This window comes from Lytechinus pictus, chromosome 2 (assembly GCF_037042905.1).
Source record: "Lytechinus pictus isolate F3 Inbred chromosome 2, Lp3.0, whole genome shotgun sequence".
Classification (NCBI taxonomy): Eukaryota; Metazoa; Echinodermata; class Echinoidea; order Temnopleuroida; family Toxopneustidae; genus Lytechinus; species Lytechinus pictus.
The window spans coordinates 61,987,971-61,994,749 of record NC_087246.1 but is presented as its reverse complement, the minus strand read 5'-3'; the positions used below and the strand labels follow the sequence as shown (position 1 = coordinate 61,994,749).

Genomic DNA, 6,779 nt, shown 5'->3' with positions numbered 1-6,779 from the left:
GACGAAACTTGGCACCCGCGTTACCAATGGCATAATATACAAAACTACAGGATCAAACTCTGTGAAAAATCTCATTGCTAATTAATTATGCTAATTTATGCATGAAATCAGAATTTTGCTTTAATTAACTAAATAATGCCCCTAAAATGCTAATTTTTGGTACACAGACACTTTATATTAATCTGTTCAAATGTACTAACAAAAAATTTCAAAATCACATTAATTTTTTCATGTATTTAACTGTTTTCAAAATTTCTTATGTATTTCTTTGTTTTTGGACTTTATGTTTTTTATTGTTTTTTCAATGGAAATTGTCGGGGACTTTATTTGGACCATAAATAAGATGGAATTAATTGATTTCAATCAGTAAATGGAAAAATTATACATTTATGAATTTCGGCTAAAAACTCTATTTGCATTGGATTTGTACACAAATTTACGTTTTTGTGCAATTTTGGGTCTGCATGCACTTATGAAATGATGCGTAATTTTGGAACCCCCCGTATCCAAAATATCCGTGAGTAGATGTCTGGGGGGGGGGGTAAATGTCTAGGGGGTAGATGTCCGGGGGGTAGATGTCCGGGGGGTAAATGTCCGGGGGGTAAATGTCCGGGGGTAAATGTCCGGGGGTAGATGTCCGGGGGGTAAATGTCCGGGGGTAATTGTCCGGGGGGTAGATGTCCGGGGGGTAAATGTTCAGGGGTAGATGTCCTAGGGGGTAGATGTCCTAAGGGGGTGGATGTCCGGGGGGTGGATGTCCGGGTGGTGGATGTCCGGGGGGTGGATGCCCAGGGGGTAGATGTTCGGATACGATACAATATATATATTAAAAAAGTTAATTTTTCATTCAATTCGATTGTTCCTTCTTTCTTTTAAAGAATTTGGAAATACATGTACCAAAAATAAGAGTTGAACTTTGATATACCTGCATGAACTGCATAAAAAATTATTTATTGTATCTACATGTATGAAGCTGTATTACCTCATCGATCAAAGGACTGCCCAAGTCATTGGAATTCGGTACTCTTTCTTTTAATGAAAGAAATGGAAAATCCGTCTTGTTGAATATGAAACCTCTTCTCGTCCATGGTGTAGGTTGGTACCAGCCCAAGTGCTTGTATCCTCCAGGAGACCCGTTGTTTACAACTTTTAAATGGAAGTTTCATTAAAGCTGCGACAGTAACAAGTAAACAAATGAGAGACGTGTTTTTTATATCGAAAAGCAAGTTTTTAGATTTTGATAAGGCAAGTTAAGTTTTTCAATTTTAGTAGAATACATTTCTTTTTTCAATGACATATTCTTTCATATTGAGAAACTAAGTGTTTCAATTTTGATTATAATCATGATTACATTCTATGTCAGTTGTGCATCCCCATCCTGCTCCTACAAACTTAGAAAACACTAAAAATTTGTAATTATGTATACGAACAAAAATAAACAATGAAGACAATTTCCTACAAAACTGTAAACTTCATCATGATAACGTCAATACTGAGAATTGTTCACCCCTGTGCATTTTGTGTATTTTTTGTAGCCTTGCACAATTTGCAGATATGACCCATATGCCCCTATAAAACATACCTTTGTTAAGTCAGGAGGCTTGTTGATGAAAAGGAACTATTACGGATGGCAAATTCCTCTTGGGATTGTATAAGTACAACAATCAACTGAGCTGGCCTCCGAAGAACCAATGTAACTGTGTTTATTCAATCTAGGAGGTTAAAAGAAAAAGAGGGAAAAAACATCCTCAGTTTCATGACCATAAAATATATCACTGAAATTGTAGTTTACATAACTTTCTATATCATCATGAACCTACATGTAATGCATATTTGACTCTACAGTCTGAATTAAATGGACTTGACAAATAAATTGAATATTGTTGGTAAAAATAATCTTCTATGTCTGAACAGGTGTCTGCAGCAGTTAAAAAATGATGCATATTTGTTGCATTTAACTCTGCCAAAGACAAATCTAAACGTCTGAAAGAAGACTAATGTTTGCATTTCAACTGGGCGTTGTGGCGTGCGCCTGTAATCCAAGCTACGTGGGGAAGTTACAATTTGATGCAGAAGTTCGAGGTTCGAATCCTGGTCACGTCTTTCGGATGGTGACGTTAAAGGTCGGTCCCAGACGTAAATAATCATATCTGATTGATACACGTCTGACAAAACTCAAATACACACACACACTAACTGGGCGTTGTGGCGTGCGCCTGTAATCCAAGCTATGTGAGGAAGTTACAAATTGATGCAGAGGTTCGAGGTTCGAGCCCTGGTCACGTCTTTTGGATGGTGATGTTAAAGGTCGGTCCCAGACGTAAATAATCATATCTGATTGATACACGTCTGACAAAAACTCAAATACACACACACACACTATCTGTGCAGTTTCCACATATAAAAACAAAACATTATAATGCTAGGTGCATAATTTATCCTTTTTCTGAAATAATTGTTTTTCCTAATTTTGGAAATCCTTTTCTCTCACAAAACCTTACTTTTGGTTAAAACAATATCTGCTATCAAAAATATCAACTAATTCAAATAGTCACTCTCAATGGGACGGTTCGCCGATGAATATTCATTAGATTGTGGTTGTGTGCACGTGTGTGTGTACAATACCGAGTGTAAAAAACAAAGAAAGTTTTCAAATGGTGTGTGTGTGTATAACACAACGCAGGAGTTTATTTTACAGAGAATGAGTAGTATAGTGCAGAAAATTAAAGTGTACAATGAAGTTTTACAGAGGAGGAAATAGTATAAATACATATGGAAGACAATGCAAGATGAGGTGAGGCAAGTACAGTGATTTTTTTTTCTCAAAAGTATTAGTAGTAGAGGAAATCATGGGGAAAAAATATATTATAGAGGACAATGTAACATGAGATGAGGCAAGTCTGCAATGAGGTTTTTTTTTCAAAGGAGGAGATAATACAAATATATATCTAGAGGACAATGTAAGATGAGATGAGGCAATTAAGTGTACAGTGAGGTTTTAACAAAGAATGTATAACTAGGATAAGATAAAAAGAGGACAATGTAAGATGAGCTGTGGTACATGTAAGTGTACAGTGAGGTTTTTTCAAAAGAGGAGATGATAAAAAAATACCGGTATGTAGAGGACAATGTAAGATGAGGCACGTGTACATTGAGGTTTTATCAAATAATGTATAATGATGATGTAGACTGTAGAGGACAATGTAAGATGAGCTCTCACTGTACACTTGCCTTGAGCCCTTGATCATCTCATCTTACATTGTCCTCCATATTTGTATTATCTCCTCTTGAAAAAACCCTCACTGCACACAAGTTTGCCTTATCTCATCTTACATTGTCCTCAATAATATATTTGTATTATTTCCTCTACTAATACTTTTGAAAAAACAACATCACTGTACTTGCCTTACCTCATCTTGCACTGTCCTCCATATATTTATATTATTTCCTCTTCTGTAAAACTTCATTGTACGCTTTTATTTTCTGCACTATACTACTCATTCTCTGTTAAATAAACTCCTATCCCTACGTTGTTTTATACACACTCACCATTTGAAAACTCTCGTTATTTACACTCGGTATAGTATACACACACACACACACACCCATGCACGTGATCCAATGAATATTCATCGGCGAACCGTCCCATTGAGAGTGACGTAGGAGCTGGACATTTCATCGCCCTTTGTTGTCATCAAAAGTGGCTACCAGAAAATACAAGCATTGAACCTAGCCGCTTGTAATGGGCACTTAATACATGCGTTAAAACTTTCACTTGACTCGTGCACTTTCCGTTCCAAATTTTCACATTTGTATGTTACATATATATAGATCCTATTTATCTCATACTTTACTCACTTTCTTGGTGGAAAGTACCATGACTCAGAAAGTCAGGAATGAAACATAATGGTGTAATTTGCCTGAAAAACTACAGCGAAACAGCTAAAATCATGCCTGCTGCACATGCCTGCTGGCCTGAAGCAGGCCTGGGCCCAGGAGTCCAAAGTGCATTTAAACATAGACATGGGACTAGGGTAGATTGTGGTCTCAATAACTTGGAAAGAAAATTGTGAAAACAGAAATTATGCACTTACCATGATTATATGGATGAAGCCAGGTCAATCGTGTGGCAGTATCCTGACATCGAGGTACAGACTGGAATCTCAAAAAAACGAAAAGTTATCTCCTGCTACCCCAGTCTCGATCAGCCATTTTGTTATGAATTTTGAAAAAAATTAGGAGATGTATCACGAGGTATTCTGTCCCGTGAGTATGGGTAAATACACGGTGAGCTCTGACCTGGGACTCACTGGGAGAACTTCTCGTTTTTTTGAGGTTCCAACTTCCAGTCCGTGCCTCGATGTCAGGATACTACATGTACCACTCGATAGACCTTCATCCGTCGTGGTAAGTGCATAATTTCTGTTTTCACAATTTATCTTGCTAGATTAATAGATATAGCGAACATAATCTACCCTTGTCCTGTGAGTATGGGTAAATACACGGTGAGCTCCTGGGCGCCGGCCCGCGAAGCATGCCGGCGCTCCCGGGCCTGGGTATGATCAATGATACTTTCAGTGTTGAAAATGAAATACATCTTCCGTGCTTTTTTCTTCTTGCTGTGCTGGATAACCTCAATGGTAACACTTAACAGGCACTCGCGCTCATGCCTAAGTTACAACATTAGCATCGAGTCACCATGGACAAAAGTTCTTCTTACTTAGGTCTTAGCTATCAATATCATACTCAAAGCAGCAGAATCGTAATCGTACCCAGGCAGCAGGGAGAATCCACACCGCGGCCGGGCAGCTTCGCGGGTGTGGGCTCTCTGCCTCTGGGTTAGCAACCAAGCGGCACGGAAAGCATCGAACCATCATCTTCTCCGTTGTTCTCCCCCGATATTCGGGGCAGGGATCAGCGGTATCCGCTGCTCAGGTTGGGGTGTCAGGTTTGTTAACAGTAACACCATGAAAGCCGACAACCATGGCTGCAGTTGTATTATAAAAAAATATATAATTAGAACTTACCTTGGCTTTAGTTTCAGTTATCCAGCAGTACAGTTGGCGTTGATGAATTTGACGTCCAAAACTAACTTCAGACGTGGTAAAAGTGGTAAAATACTGTGTTTCTTGTAATAATCGCAATGGCAGCTTTGTTTGCCGTGTAAATACATGCAGTACGGCTATACGTACGTGCGCGCGCGCGCCCGCTCACAAATTCGATAAACTGAGTTTTTCAATTTCGATAAACTAGGTTTTTCAATTCGAAAAACTTAGTTTATCGAAATCGAAAAACCTAGTTTATCGGCGAAAAACTAAGTTTATCGGCGATAAACTAGGTTTTTCGATTCGATAAACTTAGTTTTTCGATTTCGATAAACTAGGTTTTTCAATTCGAAAAACTTAGTTTATCGAAATTGAAAAACCTAGTTTATCGGCGAAAAACCTAGTTTATCGCCTTTATGAGACAAATGGCGTTCTTAGAAAAACTCAGTTTATCACTTGAAAAACCTAGTTTATCGCCTTTATGGGACAAATGGCGTTCTTAGAAAAACTCAGTTTATCAGATTCGAAAAACTTAGTTTATCAGAATTGAAAAACTAAGTTTATCACTTGAAAAACCTAGTTTTTCGCCGATAAACTAAGTTTATCACTTGAAAAACTCAGTTTATCTAGAAAAACTCAGTTTATCAGTCGAAAAACTAAGTTTTTCAAGAAACTCTGCTTTTCACTTGAAAAACCTAGTTTTTCATTGAAAAACTTAGTTTTTCATTGAAAAACTTAGTTTTTCATTGAAAAACTTAGTTTATCGGTGAAAAACTTAGTTTTTCGCCGATAAACTTAGTTTTTCAATTGATAAACTAGGTTTATCAAAAAAACCTAGTTTTTCAATTGAAAAACTAAGTTTTTCGGCGATAAACTTAGTTTTTCTTGATAAACTTAGTTTTTCAAGTGATAAACTTAGTTTATCGGCGAAAAACTAAGTTTATCGGCGAAAAACTTAGTTTTTCAATTGAAAAACTAGGTTTTTCGATTGATAAACTAGGTTTTTCGGCGATAAACTGAGTTTATCGCCTTTATGAAACAGATGGCGCGCCATCATAACTTCAGCTATGCATGTTCCATGTTTACAAACAAGTGCGACGTGATACAATGGTCTCAATCGCAATCTCACATGTAAATTTGCTCGTACTCCGGCAGTTATGTGGACGTGCTTGCGGGACTGGCATATGATGTGAGACCAAAGTAGCCCTAATATAGCAAAATACATTCATCTCCATTTGGCCCATGTGAGTATTGATATTCTATGATAGCTCATTTAATGCGGGGGACTAGATCTAATGCAGTAGGGTCTATTTTTCTTTCTTTGGGCGTGCATCTTCGGCGATCGAGATGTTAACGGGAATCTCGCGGGTAGCTCCGCGCTGACTGCATCAGTGCATGATGACGGTAACATACGTCTGCTTTATGTGTGGTGAGGACCGTTGAAGTTTGTAGTCAATATTCCAGTGCCGAGTGGCAGTGCGCAGCGCCTGGTTGGCATGCAATGGGGGACTGGTAACAAATTCCATGAATGTTTCAGAATCAAACACCAACTTCGAGAGATGAGTAGATCTTATATAAATTATAATTAATGACACTCGCACTGATGATGGTGATGATGATCATAATTAAGGAGCTCCGGCCCGCTTTGCGGGCCAGAGCCCAGGAGTCGACCGTGCAAAACGAGGGAGACACTGGGGTAGATTGGGGTCTCAATAGTAATCTTAATAAAATGTG

At 38.2% G+C, this 6,779-nt stretch overlaps 1 long non-coding RNA gene across 1 annotated transcript; it reads right to left on the bottom strand.

The window, feature by feature from the left end:
• Nucleotides 1-338: 338 nt before the first annotated feature.
• Nucleotides 339-5,186, bottom strand: LOC129262367 (uncharacterized). The gene is made up of 3 exons (XR_010292691.1): nucleotides 5,028-5,186; nucleotides 1,583-1,712; nucleotides 339-1,171 (listed from the first exon to the last, which is right to left on the bottom strand). It is a non-coding gene; the product is annotated as an uncharacterized LOC129262367 (long non-coding RNA).
• Nucleotides 5,187-6,779: the final 1,593 nt, after the last annotated feature.